This window comes from Lissotriton helveticus, chromosome 1_1 (assembly GCF_964261635.1).
Source record: "Lissotriton helveticus chromosome 1_1, aLisHel1.1, whole genome shotgun sequence".
In the NCBI taxonomy this organism is placed as follows: Eukaryota; Metazoa; Chordata; class Amphibia; order Caudata; family Salamandridae; genus Lissotriton; species Lissotriton helveticus.
Genome location: NC_136057.1, coordinates 822,627,109 through 822,646,229, shown reverse-complemented (window position 1 = coordinate 822,646,229; position 19,121 = coordinate 822,627,109). Strand labels below are relative to the sequence as shown.

Genomic DNA, 19,121 nt, shown 5'->3' with positions numbered 1-19,121 from the left:
TTTTGGGCTGGCATTCTTGGCAGAAGAATATAGTATTGTCTCTGTGGGACGAATTAGGGCGCAGTTTGGTATCTTATCCCATGCATCCTCATTGAGGTTCCAGGATGGTTACTTAGTGCGGATCGCTCTGTGCTCTGCGAATGTAGATCAATTAATGAATCTTGAGGGCATGACCTCCTTGAGTGAGCCAACTCAAATTGTTGTAAGTTGTAAGAATATTCAATAGGTCAGTTGGTCAAGTAAAGGCCTTGAATAGCTTAGTAGGTCAAAGGAGGGATGAAAGGTAGGGTAGTTGGGGGACAAGGATGAAATCAGGGGCAAGATGGATGATTGCTTGTCCTAGTTTGCACACACCTTAGAGGGCTCTTCGAACTCTACTTTGAGCATTACCAGCACATGCCCCAGCCACAAGCTGTAATGTGCTCTCTAGCCAGTCGGGCCCTAAGTGACACACAAACCCGCTACCCCCAGGCCTCCTCTGCCCTACCATATCACCCCAAACGGCCAAAAGCCTATGCCAGACAAAACCACCCCAGCCACTCGCCGCCAGACTCACCGGTGGCCAGGGTTGCATTGGGATTAAAACTCTGCCCAGGCTAGCTAAAAAAAAATGTGGCTCACATTTGCATATTGCCTTACCGCAAAACACTGCTTCAGCGAGATTTTATAAAACGGTTGGGGGGGTTTAAAAAAATGCACGGATTAGCTAAAACTGGTGAAAAACACCTGAAAACAAGTGAGGCTACTTTTGCTCAGGCCCTTTGCCACCGCTCATTCTGCATATATTAATGGGCTGTCCCAGTGAGATGAAGGGAGTGACTCCTCTGATTTTGATAAAAGGAAGGTAATGAACACCCATCTACCTCTAGAAAGGCCAGTCAGGCACTCATTGGGGTGCTTGCGGTATCGAACAATGCAGAAACCTCCACAATTGGCCCCTCAGGCTGTTAAAAAAAGGAGGCCACAGCTAGAATTTGGATATCGGCACCTCAGGCATTGCCCGAATGCCCACATTACCAATCCGATGCTGCTGGTGGCTTCCACCACTATCTGGCCCCTTGTGAGGGTGTGCCTGCCTAATGAAGGTGTGGCAGCTGGGTGCAAAGGTAAGCGGCCAGGAGAAAGCAGAAAGAGGACATGAAGAATTCCCAGCTGCTGTAGGAAAACCTCAGCTGCTTTTGGGGAAGGAGAGTCCACCGACGCCTTGGGCACTCGGCTCTCTGGAACTACACTTGTAGCGTGGGACGAGAGTCAACGCTCTGGTGCCTGTGAGACATGAGCCATTTCTTTGCATCAGTAGTCAGGCAACCTGAGGGGTCGGAGAGTGGTCTGCAGTCTTTGTGGTTCTGTGCTGTGCTATCTAAAAGACTTGACTAAGTCAAAACAATATCAAATTAAATGAATTCATGTTAGTCACTGCAGGCACATTAACTGGCATGTGGCTCTGCCCTTTGCAAAGAAAGACCATCATGATGGGGCTACAGTGCTGCTTGATCGAATTTTCAGGAGTACATCTCCACCCTCGTGGGGTCAGACAGTTTGCTTTCGTCAGCTTGAGCCCTTTTCCCAAACCCCTCCCAGGCGGCGAGTTGCCTCCTCCCCATTAGACCTTTCCCAACTGTGCCCCCTCGACCTTTGAACACATCATGGACAACTTGCTTGGTGTCAAAAAAGGATGAAGTTTATTAAACACTTACACATTTTACATGTGTTTCTCGTGGTGATACTTAACATTAATGGTCAGTCCATTTTTTGTTTGTTATCTGCTCTACAGACAGATCACCTTCTGTAGGTGCCCCCCAAATACCACGGCTACTGTTGCTAAGGGCATAGAGCTGATCTTGCTACCGACTTGGTGGGTGTCCTTCCGGACTTGCCTGGGCCTCACGTTCCGTCCCGCTTGCCTTCAGTGCCATCTTGGCCATTCCCTGCTCTTCCAGGTCCCTGCCGTGTGGCATCCCAAGGACCCCATGCAAGCATCTCATATATCCAGTCTGCGGCTGAGTTCTACCTCTCGCTCCTTTGGTACCCCTTCCGTGAGGCATCCCAAGTGCCCTGCGGGAGTCTTCCATCTACTCTCTCAGTGACTAGTGGCCACTGTTTGCTCCCTATGTGTCTCTGCCATGAGGCATCCCAAGGACACTGAGTGAGCCTTCCATCTACTTCTATCAATAACTCTACCTTTACTATCCTTCTAGGTTATTCCCCACCACGCTACCTACGGTCTCCCCGATCTGAGGGAGCTTCCCCCTTGCTCCCCTATCGTCTCCCATCGCTTATGAGAAACCCATTTGCTCTAATACTCCCACAATGTTTAGCAGAAACATATCCATCCCCACCCCTTTGAGGTGCACACCATCCCCTGATTGGGTGAGGCCGAGTCCCATTTAGGGTGACCAATCGTGGTCATCCCTTTTTTCCCGGGGTGGGAGAGAGGCTTCCCGCCTCCAGGCGGTGTTTGGCCTAGGCCTGCCTCCATTGGAACCGGTTTCGTCTTCCCCAGCTTGGGCTCCATCCTGGACATTGCCTTTGTTGAAATACCACCATGTTCGAAAATAAGGGCTTTATAACCCTTTGCATTTTTCATTTGTTGTGTCTTTGATCTGAAAATAAGCGTAATGGAGCACTCCTATATTTTTTTATAGAAATCATTTTTTATCAACAAAAAACCAGGCGTGCTACAGGGGCTGGCACACTGTCTGAATGTACCATTAACCATCAAATTTCAATGTTCAAGTTTTTCAACCTGGCCACTGTGCACTGTTGCCTAAAACAGTTGTAGAATTTCTGAATAGATAACCTTCTTCATACCAATAAATTCAAAAGCATGTAAAATGACAAACAATAAATCGTTAAAGCATCAATAAATGTCCTTATAACATATACATGTTTAATTTGTTCCAATCACAAATTTGTTTCTTTGGTGAATTTTCAAGCTTTCCATCATAAATTCAATGTTTCAAAAAAATCGCCCAATGCATTTCAGGCCCCATGGCCCTTCTTCCAGGGCTAAATCTGTAAATAAAGTGAACATACTTTCATGTAATAACAGAACACAACTATGGGTAAGCAGTCTAGTAAATGTATGCGTAAAAACATCATCATGCCATCAGAAAAGACAAATGCAACAGAAATGTAGATAAAAGGAATGAAAAAGTTGGACAGAAGACCCGTGAATAGACTGAAAGGCAATGTAGTAAAAAGAAAGTGTCAGGTGGCTGACTGACAATTGTGACTGATATGCTCTATTACGTGAAACAGACTCCTATCCAACGGTAATGCACAGGAATCTAGAAACCGTGAATATGTGCTGACAAATGGTGCAAGTATAGCGTAAGAAAAAAACGTGACCAGGCAATAGATTAACGAACCTTGAACTCAGTCCCTGAATTTAAACACAGAATCTGGCAATCTGTACATATGTGTGGAACAATACGTGCACACGCTAAAGTTATGAAGTCCTTGATCTAATAAACTGAACCAACAGAAATACTGAGACATGTGAGATAGTAAACACAGTGTCAACCAACCTCCTTCCCAGCGTATAGCCGAGAACCGCAGCTTCCCCGTCAGTCCTACTGGATGTTAACAGATTATTCCAATCTGTAAAAAAATACATGTAGATGCTCAAAATACCAACCCACTACTATATTGTTTATCTACAATAATGGAGACCAAGCTGAAACCACCCGCAATGTACTGACCTTTCACCGAACTATAAACCTTGTAAGTCGATCTTCCCGTCTGACCGGTTTTCTTCGATTCAACTGCTGGTGAACACGACGCATGCTCAGATTACGGCGGTGGTAGAAAGCTTGAGAAAAGGATGACGGACTTCAATCACAAACTTTAACTGATATGAGCACCATTTCTAAGCGGTGAAACCAAGCACTCTAAACAAACTGAACATGTCGCACCGAAACGCGGGGCAGTCAACAAGAAGGTTTTTGGAATAAAAAAGAAGTGGTCTGAAAAGAGGCACATCCACCATGTGCAAAAAAAAATTATGGAAGAAAGAAAGTAAGCAACATATCGTAAGCAAGAGTTACACTTCACTTCCAGAACAACAAATTTCATAGCCCTTCAGGTAGACTGTGAAAAAACTGGATACATAATAATGTCAGCAAAAATCAATTTCATTAGTGTCTATTGAAATAAAGGCCTGTATTGCTTACAGTCTAATGTAGTGCTACAAAAAAATCCTATATCAACTTTGTCATTGATCCCTTTGGGATTTTGATTGTTAAGCCTCCTTATCCAATAAATTTCTCTTTGAAGTAAAGTCCTGGTGAGATCTCTCCCAGGGGCAGGTTTGACCATCTCTATGACCTGGAATTTCAACTGAGCTATAGTGTGACGATTTTTGTTCCAATGAACTGCTAGACTACTGTTCATGTTGCAATTGCGTATTGTACTTTCATGTTTGGAAATGTGAGTTTTAAGTTTTCATTCAGTTTTGCCTATAGACAATAGGCCGCATGGATACTTACTTCCATAAATCAAATTCATGGAGTTGCAATCAGCGTTGTGTTTTGTTTTAATCGCCTCTCCCATCTGGGGATGCTGTATGCTGTCGCTGCATATTGCATTATTACAGTGAACACAATTCTGGCACCGTCTAGTGCCCCTGAAATTTCCCATTATTTCTGTTAGTTTGGGTTTTAGAATTTCTTTTAAATTACATGTTCGTCTGTAGGCAAATATAGGTTTGTTCTTAAAAAGATCTTGGAAATCACTTTCATTGGCTAATATTTCCCATCGATGGTTGATGATCTTTTTGACTTGCCTAGAACATGTAGAGAATTTTAATACAAATACTTGTCTATTAACTTCTGTTTTGACTTGTTTCTAAAAGACTGTTTGGGGTTCTATTCTCCACCTTCTGAATTGCATGTTCCAAGATCGATTCCGGATAGCCTTTAGATGTATATCTTTCTTTGATGATACAGAGATTTTTTTGTAAATATATGTTGTCAGAACAGATCCTTTTGGCTCTAAGGAACTGGGAATATGGAAGATTGTGAATTAAACTTCGCGGATGAAAGCTGTTGAATAACAAGGCGTTGTTTTTATCAGTTGGTTTATGATACACTTCTGTATGTATGTTCCCGTTCTCCAAGGTCACTAATACATCCAGAAACGGTAGAGATTTATGGTTCATTGTGCTGGTGAATTCAATGTTCTCATCAAACTGATTCAATTGATTAATTTTGGTGTTCAATAGTCCCAAGCTGGTATTCCACAATAGAAAAATGTAATCAATGAATCTACAATATAATAGCAAATTGTCAGACCATTCTTTATCATGGTAAATGAAGGAATCCTCAAACTTAGCCATGTCAGTATTTGCGTACGCCAGGGTCCTGGCAAAACCCATAGATGTACCTTTTAGTTACAGAAAAAATGTGTTGTCCCATTCAAAAAAGCTGTGATGAAGGCAGAAATGTAATATCTCAAGTATGAATACTTTGTCAGCACCTATAACATTTTGTTTCAATAACGCCCATTCTACGGCCTCCATTCCCCCGGAATGAGGGTTGGAGGTGTATAATGCTTTGACGTCCAAAGTACACAGAATGGTGTCCTTATCAGGTTTGACGGTACTAAGTTTCTGCAGAAAGTGTGTAGTATCTTTTATGCATGAGTTCCAAGTCTGAACAAAAGGTTGCAAAAAATGTGTCTATATATTGACCAATTGGCTCAAAGATGGTTCTGCACCTCATGACAATTGGTCAAAAAGGGGGATTCATTACATTTTTGTGGATCTTCGGTAGCATGTACAGTCCAGGTTTTTTGGATTGGTGACGGTGAGATATGATCGGGTGTTGGTCGAAAACCATGCCATCTCAATGTCTTTATTTAATATTGTTTCAGGTGTTGAAACTAAATCATGCGTGGGATCTTGATCCAATTCAAAGTAGGTGCTAGAGTCTGAAATGTGCTCCATTAGTTTTGATACATAGAACTGTTTATCCATTATAACAATGGCACCTCCCTTATCTGCGTTTTGTATAACAATGCGGGCATCCAAATGCTAGAGATTTCAAGGTGCTCTTTTCATGTTTGAATAAATCGTTCTTCTCAAAGGATGTAGAAGAACACATTTATCCAAACATGAAAAGAGCACCTTGAAATCTCTAGCATTGGATACCCGCATTGTTATACAAAAAGCAGCCACCTGACACTTTCTTTTTACTACATTGCCTTTCAGCCTATTCACAGGTCTTCTGTCCATCTTTTTCATTCCTTTTATCTATATTTCTGTTGCGTTTGTCTTTTCTGATGACATGATGATGTATTTACGCATACATTTACTAGACTGCTTACCTATAGTTGGGTTCTGTTATTACATGAAAGTATGTTCACTTTATTTACAGATTTAGCCCCGGAAGAAGGGCCGTTGGGCCCGAAATGCATTGGGCGATTTTCTTGAAACATTGAATTTGTGATGGAAAGCTTGAAAATTCATCAAAGAAACAAATTTGTGATTGAAACAAATTAAACATGTTTATTTTATAAGGACATTTATTGATGTTTTAACAATTTATTGTTTGTCATTTTACATGTTTTTGAATTTATTGGTATGAAGAAGGTTAGCTATTCAGAAATTCTACAACTGTTTTAGGCAACAGTGCACAGTGGCCAGGTTGAAAAACTTGAACATTGAAATTTGCTGTCTTTGAGCTGGCCTTCGAATGGACATTGACTGCCTGGGAATGGCACACTCATACTCCGGGGCACAACAATGTAACCGGCATGCCTCTGGCAGTGCGGTGCAGGGTGGAATTAATTATGCATTGTGTGAGGAAATATGTGACATTAGCGATCAGTGCACTCGTTTTATGAACCTCCGATAGATTAAAGACTAAATTAGACCTGCAGGTATCACTACCTTTTAAACTGCGGCCGTAGAGGTAAACATTCATCGGCAAAGACTCAACTGGCTCATCACCCACCCTTGAAACAATCGAAAACTGTTGCTCCTAACTATTCCAGCCACACACACACTATTAAAAACAACAGGATTAAAGGATAAATGAAACATATATTTTGATGACATATTATAGGCTACAAGCTGGCACGCGATGAGAACTGGCACAGCCTGAATATTTTATGCTGAATGTTGCTTCCTGTTTGTACAATCTTTGTTGGCAGTGCGTCCTCCACAGATGCCCGTGCGCATTGCCATTACTCAACGACCAAGTCTCTGCCAAATTACAATCCAGCTAATGAGCACTCTGAACAGAAAGTAGTACTCCTAATGCAACTACATTTCTCCAGACGAGGCCTTCAGAGCTGGACACAACCCTGTGGATCTGTCCTTGGGAGTTGGAGTCAGCATTGCTGACATGGCCACATCTGTGATTTACCCACTGGCAGAATCACTTCTGTGTTTCTTTTGACACCTCAGGCTCTCTATTCGCCCTTCTGTTCTCCTTAATCTGCACAATAACCTTTCACATAGTTTAAGTGCTTTCAAGATGCCTTTGAAGGTGTTACCGCATTAGCATTACCATTATGTTTCTTTAACATTAGGCACATGTTTGACTGGTCTGCTTTTCCACAGCAAGTTAGGTCTCAGGGGTGTCCTGCTTAGATACAAATGGGACAGTTATTGGCAACCGAGATTTTCCAGCAAGCATCTCCGTCCAAAACTATGTCCAAATAAGGCTCCAGGTGCCAGAAGGACTAGGGTAAGTTGGCTGCATGTTACGGTTACGTCTTAGAGGCCGGTAGGGTTGGGAAGAGTCAAAGACATGTGCGACTCTGCCTATAGAAAGGTGATGGGTCTTGGTCACAGCTGGCCACATATACAACTCACAGCTGATAGGCTGGTAGGGTTGAGGTAGAGAGCCACAGCCACTGAAATGAGTAAATGCATAAACTTTGCTTCTTCTAACTACAGGGTAGACAAAAGAGTGTTCCTGCTAAAAAGAATTTGGCTTCTTCCAACGTTCGACTTTCAACACTCTAGTTGAGCCATAGAACCTGGATAGAGTTGCAATTGATGTTGCTGGCCCATACGGGACCTACAGCACCCCTACTGTTTGATAACGAACCTATTCACAACTTTGCCAATATTCCTGATCAGCTGCTGTACTCTTCCATTCTAGCACTAGGGTTCACATACAGCTCTGCCTACACACCTCAAGTCTGAGTTAAAGCATCCCTGGTTCCTCTAGCAGTGAGACCCACGTAGAGGTTTCCTGGTGCACATCTAACCTGACTTTTGGCTCCCTGGTCATTCTAGCGCTGGGGCATGTACACAGAACTGCTATAACCCCCATCCTCACTAGCAGCACTCCTTTTCTAACACTAGCACCCCCATGTACCTGTCAGAAGACCCCAGGTATGTGTTGGCGCTCTTGTGCTATTCTTATACTTTAACTCGCATGCAAATCCCAATACATCTAAAATTTCTCTTGCAGAACCCCAGAAAATCCTGCACTTGAACCCACATACAGCCCTCTTCAAACACCCCAAATCTTACCTGCAGTGCCTCTACCATTCCATCACTTGACCCCATCTCATATATTGTACTGTTAAAACACCCCATTCTAAAAAAAGGAGCACTCCTGCAGTTCCCACATCAGCACCCACATCAGCACCCTTCAGCACCTCTGCTCTTCAAGCACTAAATTATCTTATTAGAAATTGGGTCTCTAGTTGGCAATGGTTTGCACATTTGTCCAAATAGGGACTCTTGCTTATAGTCAGCGTAAGGGAGTTACGCCCTTAGACAACCGCCGCTCACCCCCTTGTTGGCTTGGTTTGAACATACAGGCTTATCTCAGAGGCAGTGTGTAAAGTATTTGTGCACACAAACAGTAGTACAGTGAAAACACTACAAATGGACACCACACCAGTTTAGAAAAATAAGTGATCTTTATCTAAACCAAACAATACCAAAATGACAAAAATACACAATACATATATTCAGATATCACCAAAAATAAGTTATTCACACAGATAAAGCTTGTAGCAACAAATACCTCGACCTGGAGCTATTATGATGTTGTGACAGGTGAAAATCCCAAAGCACGGCACCGACCCCGAGGTGAGCTGAGTCGGGCACAGAGTCACATGAACCACAAAGAACAGTCCCTTGGTAAACAATTAAAACAAATAGAGTGCACAGCATCGGGAAGGTGATGCTTCATTGGCGCCGGGCATCGTTGGCTCCTTACGACCACAAGGGAGGTGAGGCATCTGTCCCTTACTGCAGTACAGTGGAGGTGGGGCGTCGGTTCCTAACTGTTGCCGGGGAGGTGATATTGCGGTGGTGTCTAGGCGTCAGTTACAAACAATAATGATGGATTCGGGAGGTCAATCACGTCGGGTATCGGCTCCGCAATGATGCAGTACCACAATTGTGAAGTCAGTGATGCAGTGCGAGTTTAGGCGGTATGTCATGTGTGTCACGAGTGGTGCCGTTGGCTCCAGTGCAGGCAGCGGCCTTGGTGACTTCATCAGAGTCAGTACGGTGCGGAATGAGCAGGCATTGGAACTGAAGTGCAAGTCAGGGCGGTGCGTCCTTCACTTCAGGAGTGGTGCACATGACTTTGTTGCAGGTCGCGGCATCTCTCACCAGCACGGTGATGCTTTTTCCCTTTGTGGCAGCTGAAACAGCAGTTCCAGATGCAGGAGAACTGAGGGAGTGAAGTTTCTGCATCCCTGAGACTTCACAACAGGAAGCAAGCTCTACTCCAAGCCCATGGAGATCTTCTTCGAGGAGGATACATAGCACACAGCAACATCTTGGCCCTGTCCTTGGCAGAAACCGCCACTGCAGGCCAACCCCACACAGCACACAGTACTTCTCATTCAGTTTTCCCAGCTCTTTTCATTGGCCGAGGTTCCTCTTGAGTCCAGAAGTAATCTAAAGATCTGGGGCCTGGGCTTCAATATTTATACTCAATTTTTCTTTGTTCTCTTGTGGCATTGTGTGCTCAGTCAAAAGTAGTTCTGTCCTCTCTGGACCAGCTTCCTGGCAGGAGGTGGGGACAGCATTGTCCAAGGCAGACCAGGCCTATTCAGGCACAGGGAAATCTCCTCTGACTACTCAAAATGTATCCCAGGTCTGTAAGCCCAGCCCTGACTTAGCCAGAAAAGGCAGGACACACCTCAACCCCCCCAGTGGCTGCCCGAAGAGAAAGCACATCCCCATCCCCTGTCACTCCAAAACCAGACAGTCAATCCACAAACCGGCAGAGGCACACAGAATGGCTAAGCAAGAAAATAGCCACTTTCTAAAAGCGGAATTTTCACAGACACAATATAAAAATCACCTTTACTAAAGATGCATTTTTATATTCTGAGACTAAGCATACTAAACTCCATGTTTCTATCTTGTCCCTATGGCAGTTATACTTGTAAGTTGTTACAAAATATTCCCCCTATTCTATCCTATGGGACAGATAGCCTATTAATGGTAAAAAACAAAATACACTGTATTTCACAATAAAAACATGCCACACTTACCAGAACATGCCCTACTTTTCACATACACTGCACCCTGCCCACGGGGGTCCCTGGGTTTATGTTAGGGGTGACTCACATTTATGAAAAGGTAAGGTTACGGCCTGGGAAGTGGGTGCACTTGCCAGGTCGACATGGCAGTACAAACTGTATGCAGACACTGCAATGGCAGGTCCGATAATCCTTTGAGAGGCTGCTGGCATGGATCGCACAATCTGTATTGCAGGGTATGCTCAGACGTGAGTCCCTAGGTCACTTTGCCACTGGATTCAAGCAAGCCTGGCTGAAGACGGCTGGAATGCCAGAAACCGGTCCTAGGAAGCTTGTTTCCAATCCAGGGAAGGCATGGCTTGGCAGTTCGGGCTGGACTGTTCCCATGAGGCACAGGGTCAGACTGATTTGCATATGGCCATGTCTGAACTGGGGTGCAGAGTGGGCTAAAGAACGGGGATGGATTAAACGCAGTTCTTTTGACTGGGTGTGAGTGTTTGATGGGTTCAGATGCTCCGTCCATCACCACCCCCTTTTGTACCACTTTGTTCGCCCTAAGTTGGCAGGGTATGCTCAGACGTGAGTCCCTTGCTCACTTTGCCACTGGATTCAAGCAAGCCGGGCTGAAGACGACTGGAATGCCAGAAACTGGTCCTCGGAAGCTTGTTTCCGGTCCAGGGAAGGCATGGCTTGGCAGTTCGGGCTGGACTGTTCCTATGAGGCACAGGGTCAAACTGATTTGGATATAGCCATGTCTGAACTGGGGTGGCAGAGTGGGCTAAAGAACGGTGATGGATCAAACCTAGATCTTTTGACTGGGTGTGAGTGTTTGATTGGTTCAGATGCTCCGTCCATCACCACCCCCTTTTGTACCGCTTTGGCCGCCATAAGTGTGGCAGGGTATGCTCAGACATGAGTCTCTTGCTCTCTTTGCCACTGGATTCAAGCAAGCCAGGCTGAAGACGGCTGGAATGCCAGAAACCGGTCCTCGGAAGCTTGTTTCCGGTCCAGGGAAGGCATGGCTTGGCAGTACGGGCTGGACTGTTCCCATGAGGCACAGGGTCAGACTGATTTGCATATAGCCATGTCTGAACTGGGGTGGCAGAGTGGGCTAAAGAACGGTGATGGATCAAACCCAGATCTTTTTACTGGGTGTGAGTGTTTGATTCGTTCAGATGCTCCGTCCATCACCACCACCTTTTGTACCGCTTTGACCACCATAAGTGTGGCAGGGTATGCTCAGACGTGAGTCCCTTGCTCACTTTGCCCCTGGATTCAGGCCAGCCAGGAAGAAGGAACCTTCCCAGCAAACTCTGAAGAAACCCTGTGGAAGACTGAATGTTTCAGAGCCCCTCCCACCTGTGGATACCCCACAAACCTGAATGCCTACAACAGGGAAGCCGGGTGCATAGGTGAGAAGTGGCAAACAATGGAGAACTTCAGAAAGATCCCCCTGATGAAGACAGTGAGAAGAGTCCGGTGAAACCCAAAGGTGAATTCAAGGTGCGAGATACCTGCAATCAGAGGGGACAGAGTCTATGCCTCTCAGGAGTGACCAGGAGGCATGGAAGACGAATGCCCACAGGTGACAAGATGCAGGTGAGTTGATGGTGCCCTTGAAGTTGCAGCTGTATGGACCAGGCAATGCTGATGAAGACCAGGAACCATTTCTGAGCTGTTGTCGAGAGCCAGAGGGTCAGTGTCTAGCAGGGGCACCAACAAGCCTTAGCAGTGGCAAAAAACATAGTAGAAGAAAAAGGTGCAGTGTCAGGACCAGCACAGTGCAAGTTACTCACCACATGCAGGTAAGTCAGAGCAAACCCCGAGCAAGCAGGGGAGCCGACTGGAGCCAAAGAAGCCCCTTAAGAGGACCCACAGGCCGGAGGCACAGGAATCGCAAGAGGACCTTGAGCAGCTCAGTAAAGGATTAAGGCCCATGGTGCAAAGGATGGGGTGCAGGCAAGGATCTTGGTTGCAGGAGATGCTGGAGGCTGGAGCTTCTTGGAGCCTGAAGATCTCTTGTGAACAGAATAAACAAGCCTTGGCAACGCTAAGTAGATGCATCCCACAGGGGAGCTGCTCCGGCAGTTCGGACGTGGGATACTGGTCTACAACTTTGTAGGAAGACAGTGCATGGCCTCAAAGGAGTCATAGAGCCACCACCTGTGTTGCTGAACCCTTCGTAGTCTGTAGTAGCTCGGTAAAAGCAGACTGGTCAGCAGGTTGCGGTGCCTGCAGATACAGGGAAGTGACTGCTTCATTTCAAGGGCGATTCCTTCAGGTATCTTGGATGTATACAGGCCTTGTGAGGAACCTGTATGGAACACAGGCACAGAAATACTGGCAGGACCGCGAGACCAGGAGCAGTATGAGCCTTCCCAGTTGCAGCCTCAGTGTCCAGAGCACTGTCCTACAAATTCCAGAGTGCCCAGATGGTCGAAGATGAAATGGTTTCAGATCTGCATCTTGTCCCACAACAAATATAGGGACCCACCCACAGGTAAGCCCTTAAGTACCCTAAGGAAAGAGTTGGAACAATTCAGGAGACCCTCCCCAGGAGGGACTGGACATTGGGGAGGATATTCCCATGTCCTTTGTCCGGTTTTGCACCAGAGCGGGAGACAACAGCTCTCTGAACTGGTTTAAACTGGTGTATGCAAGTTAGGCACCACGTTTTCCCCTTAAAGCAGTCTCAGTGGCGCTGGCAAGTCCCCCCATGCTGTACCAATATACTACGTCCTGTCTGGGAGGTGGTCACATCTACCTATGACAGGAGACCTATTGTCCTGCCTTTCCCTGCTCATGCTTGGCCCAGCAGCAGTAGAGCAGAACCGTGTCTCTGATCGGCAGCAGCCATAGTTTGCTGTCTGGGTCTAGACAACTAGTACCGGGAGGACTAAGGGCCTCCCAGAGGAGCATTACAGTATTTGGAATGATACCACCACACTGTTTCTTCACACAGTTTACAGTGTTGGGGTATGATTCCAACATATTTGATACCAAACACGACAAGGTTTGTTACAGCCAGTTTAGAGATAGCTATCGCACAGCCACTCTATGTATCAAAATGGCAGATGCACATACAACCCGGGAGAATTGACTTTAAAGGTTGTAGGGGTGTCCTGCTCATGCAAGGGCTCCCTCACACTCAGAACCGAGCAACTTCCTTCAGGATTGAAAGACCTGCCTATGTTTTAAGTGCAGTGACTTCAGTTATAAGGAAACTTATACCTGTCGTAAGTGGTGCTAGTAACAGCAACACAGGCTGCAATGGCAGGACGATAGTCACAATTTGAATGGTCTCCCATGGGTGGCATAATTCATGCTTCAGCCCATGGGAGACCCCTGGTGTACCTATGCCCTGGGTACCTCAGTACCATATACCAGGGACTTTACAAGGGTACACTAGTAGCCAATCTGGAGTGTACCTTAGTACTCACCATGTCCAATTTAGGGAGGAAGCACTGAGACTGCGGTCCTGATTAGCAGGAGCCATTTCAGACTAGTCAGAACAACATAGCAACACCAGGCAAACAATGTGGGTAACCATGCAAAAGGATCCTACCTTCTTACACTCAGTCTGACCTCTAGCACTGCTTATATTCCAGCACTGAGATCTATTTACAGAGTGTTAATATATCTCAGTCTCACCTCTAGTACTGCTGATAGTGAACCATCAATGAGCCATTTACAGTATGCCGATATATCTCAGTTAAACCTCTAGCACTGCTGAAATTCCAACACTGAGATCTATTTACATCCTGTTGTCATACCTTAGTCTGAATTCTAGCACTGCTGATATTTCAGCACCGAGAACCATTTACATCATGTCGATATACCTCAGTCTGACCTCTAGCACTGCTGATATTCCGGCACTGAAATCCATTTACAGCATTTCAGTGTACCTCAGTCTGACCTCTTTCCTCTCCTAATTTTCCAGCATATAGAGCTATTTACAGCATTGTGATTTACCCCGGTCCTACCTCTAGCACCCCTGCTATTCCAACACTAGAAGACATTTACAGCATGTTGATATACCTCAGTCTGACCTCGAGCACGCCTGCTATTCCAGCCTTAAGAGGCATTTACAGCGTGTGGATATACTCCAGCCTGACCTCGAGCACTCCTGCTTTTCCAGCATTAACAGGCATTTGAAGTGTGCCCCAGGCTGACCTATATCACCCATGCTATTCCAGCATTGAGTGCTATTTAGAGTGGTGTTGATATACCCCAGTTTGACCTCTAAGACCCTTCCTATTCCAGCATTGCGTGGATTGACCCCATCCTGACCTCTTACGCCCCAATTATAAATGCATTGAAAGCCATTTAATGTGTGCCGATATACTCCAGTCTGAGATCTAGCACCCATTCTATTCCAGTGTTGAGAGGTATTTACAGCGTTCTGATATACTCTAGCCTGACCTCTAGCTCCCCTGATATTCCTGCATTCAGAACCAATCACTGTGTGCCAATATACTCCAGTCTCACCTCTAGCCCTCATTCTATTCCAGCATTGATCGGTATTTACAGCGTGCTGATATACCCCAGCTTGACCTCTAGCACCCTGATATTCCCGCATTCAGAGCTATTTACTGTATGCCAATATACCTCAGCCTGACATCTAGCCCCCATTCTATTCCAGCATTGAGAGGTATTTACAGCGAGCTGATATACCCCAGTCAGACCTTTAGCCCCCATTCCATTCCAGCATTGAGCAGTATTTACAGTGTGCTGATATACCCCAGCCTGACCTCTAGCACCCTGATATTCCTGCATTCAGCGCTATTTACTGGGTGCCAATACACCCCAGCCTGACCTCTAGCCCCCATTCTATTCCTGCATTGAGAGGTATTTACAGCATGCTGATGTACCCCAGTCAGACCTTTAGCCCTCATTCTGTCCCAGCATTGAACAGTATTTACAGCGTGCTGATATACGTCAGTCTAACCTTTAGCCCCCATTCTATCCCAGCATTGAGCGGTATTTACAGCCTGCTGATATACCCCAGCCTGACCTCTAGCACCCTGATAATCCTCCATTCAGAGCTATTTACTGTGTGCCGATATATTCCAGTCTCACCTCTAGCCCCATTCTATTCCAGCATTGAGCGGTATTTAAAGTGTGCTGCTATACTCCAGTCTGACCTCTAGCACCCTGATATTCCTGCATTCAAAGCTATTTACTGTGTGCCAATATACCCCAGCCTGACCTCTAGCCTCCATTCTATTCCAGCTTTGAGCAGTATTTACAGCGTGCTGATATACCCCAGTCTGACCTCTAGCACCCTGATATTCCTTCCTACAGAGCTATTTACTGTGTGCTAATATATCCCATCCTGACCTTTAGCCCCCAATCTATTCCAGCATTGAGCGGTATTTACAGAGTGCTGATATACCCCAGCCTGACCTCTAGCCCCCAATCTATTCCGGCATTGAGCGGTATTGACAGCATGCTGATATACCCCAGTTTGACCTTTAGCCCCCATTCTATTCCAGCATTGAGCGGTATTTACAGCGTGCTGTTATACCCTAGCCTCACCTCCAGCACCCCTGATATTCCTGCATTCAGAGCTATTTACTGTGTGCAAATATACCCCAGTCTGACCTCTAGCCCCCATTCTATTCCAGCATTGAGAGGTATTTACAGTGTGCTGATATACCCCAGTCTGACCTTTAGCTCCCATTCGATTCCAGCATTGAGCGGTATTTACAGCGTGCTGATATACACCAGTGTGACCTTTAGCCCCCATTCTATTCAGGCATTGAGCGGTATTTACAGCGTGCTGATATACCCCAGTCTGACCTCTAGCCCCAATTCCATTGCAGCATTGAGAGGTATTTACAGCGTACTGATATACCCCAGTCTGACCTCTAGCCCCCAATCTATTCCAGCATTGAACGGTATTTTCGGCATGTCGATATACCTCAGTCTGCCCTATAGCACTGCTGATAATCCAGCACTGAGAGCCATATCCAGCTTGCTGATATACCCCAATCTGACCTCTAGCACCCGCTCTCTTCCAGCATTGAGAGGTATTTTCGGCATGTCGATATACCTCAGTCTGCCCTCTAGCACTGCTGATATTCCAGCACTGAGCCATATCCAGCATGCTGATATACCCCAATCTGACCTCTAGTACCCGTTCTATTCCAGCATTGAGAGGTACTTACAGCGTGCCAAAAGGCGTGTGATGGTTGTGGCTGTTCCACTCCAAGGCTGACCTGGTCTGTATGTTTCGCATGAAATCTGATGCCATTTGTTGTCTGGAGGTGCATGTTGCAGCATCTCTATGTGATTGTCACCTTATTTGTGCCTGTGACAAAGTATCTGCTTGAATCTGCCACACTTTCGACTGCTATGCCAGGAAACTGTTCAATATACCTCAGTCTGCCCTCTAGCACTGCTGATATTCCATCACTGAGAGCCATATCCAGCATGCTGATATACCCCAATCTGACCTCTAGCACCCATTCTATTCCAGCATTGAGAAGTATTTTCGGCGTGTCGATATACCTCAGTCTCCCCTCTAGCACTGCTGATATTCCACACTGAGAGCCATATCCAGCGTGCTGATATACCCCAATCTGACCTCTAGCACCCGTTCTATTCCAGAATTGAGAGGTATTTACAGCGTGTCTATATACCTCAGTCTGCCCTCTAGTACTGCAGATATTTCAGCATTGGGAGCCCTTTGCAGCGTGCCGATATACCCCAGTCTGACCTCTAGGTCACCTACATACCTCTGCCCACAATACCTTAGTCCATTGCTGAATTTTAGCAAGGGTTGAATTCAGCAGGAGCCCCGACGGGGCCATAGTAAACAGAACCTTATTTGCCTAATGTTCATTAGCTGTCTCTGCCGGTAGGGGAAGTTGAATTAATAATGGCATTTCCTGAAATGACATATTAACAGTGAAATTTGATTTAACACCGGCTTTTTGATCTAATGGCCTCTATTCCCATACATAATTCTCTCATTTGGTTTCATTCTCCAGCTGCCGCAGCCAGGATGTCTTGATCTCGCTTTCAATATCATTTGGAGCCTTGCTTTTGCCTCAGGCTACAGACAACTCCAGCCCCAATCAGAAACGGAAGGAGGTAGGTGAAATAAAACAATCATGGAAACTTATTAATTTAACAAGCAATCTAGTGTTTGTGCTGCACGCTGCTCGCATTTATGACTTTGTAATCCATATATGCCACAGTGGTGAGTAATAATGGATCTATTTCGACACAGGAGCAAGGCGGCTTGCATAACATATTTTGATTCCGCTTCTCTGTGCGTTGCAGTGCCAATGGCAATCATTACATGACAGCAACATTGCCTGATAATAATGTCACAAATATCAGTGTCATAATTATTAAAATTATCATTTTTATTGGTATAATTTTAATCAATATTACTTAAAGAGTACACCTAATTGGGGCTCAAAGAGAAAGTCTTCGAAGAGAGCAATCTCATAATGTTTTGCTATGAATTTATTTTCCAAGGCAGACTATACTGAATTTAGATACAAAGTACGAGTGGAGCAGTTTTGTTCATCCGGAATATTGTTTCTCTTAGTCACAAACCATCCCGAAAAGCAGGGAATAGAATGAGGAATCACTCGTTCAGTGAGCACGCAATCGTGCCACTCTTGCAGGAGCCGTGCTTTGAAAAGTTAGCCTCCATTTGAACTCGACCTCGTGAAGTGAACTACTTGCCTTTTTGGCCAGCAGGTGACATTGGATTGGAACTGCTCCGTTTTAGTTTGTAACACTGTTTGTCAAACTGGTGATGTGGAAAAAGAAAAATTGCCCAGGTCTGTCGTGCTTTTTTTTTTTACTAACTCGAACTTGCTTCCTAGCTGTCTTTTGCTGCAGTGATGAAAAACAACGATTCACTTATCCATGCTCTGAATCTTTATTCCGTTAGGAATAATGTTGACGCCCCTTGTGAACCCGGGCGTAAGACATCAGTGACAGCCAGTGAAAAAACCTAATTAAACCAAAACCGACTGCGAGTCACATAATTAGTCTTCTTCGGTTCAAATGGTTTGAAAATGTCAGCTCTATTAAGTAAGATAAAATCATTATCATATTTAATAAAAATGCACACTACTTTTAATAAATAAAATTAAAAGTCACAGAGTACTTTTAATGAAGCTTTTGATTTTTTTCTCTCCATATTATCGTGATCTGCCACGAACATGTAACTAATCATAACTAAAAATAGTTGTATCCCTTTCAGCCAGGTAGCCTTTATCAAGGTTCAGTAACTGTGTGTGCTTCATCCTCCAGGTGGCCCCACTCTAGGCGCCTCTCCCACCCCACGAGCCTCTCAGACACTGACCGCCAGGTATGCCCCTGATAGTCTTTCCCTCTGAAGGGCCTTTCGATTTCTCTGCCGGCTCGTGTCTATACACTCGTACCATTCACTGGTTGGCCGGCAATCGGAACTCGCAGTACCCGCCTTCCCTCACTGCTTATTAGCATTGAACGTTCAGCGTGTCCGCGTTGTTCGTCAGCTGCATCCATCTGAGATGAGAACATTGCAGTGCATGCTTTATACACTGCTAGGCATTGTACTCATGTGTCTGCTACACAAATCCATTTTAAAAATAGTAGACATTGTGGTGTTGGGCGCGGTGATGGCGCCAACACTTCGGTGA

General features: G+C 45.3%; 1 protein-coding gene across 1 annotated transcript in view; it reads left to right on the top strand.

The window, feature by feature from the left end:
• Positions 1 to 19,121, top strand: part of LRRN3 (leucine rich repeat neuronal 3) — a 381,885-nt gene that overhangs the window by 239,489 nt on the left and 123,275 nt on the right. The window contains exon 2 of the mRNA XM_078674533.1: positions 17,466 to 17,568. The gene's annotated coding sequence lies outside the window, so the exon portion shown is untranslated. The remainder of the gene's footprint in view (positions 1 to 17,465; positions 17,569 to 19,121) is intronic.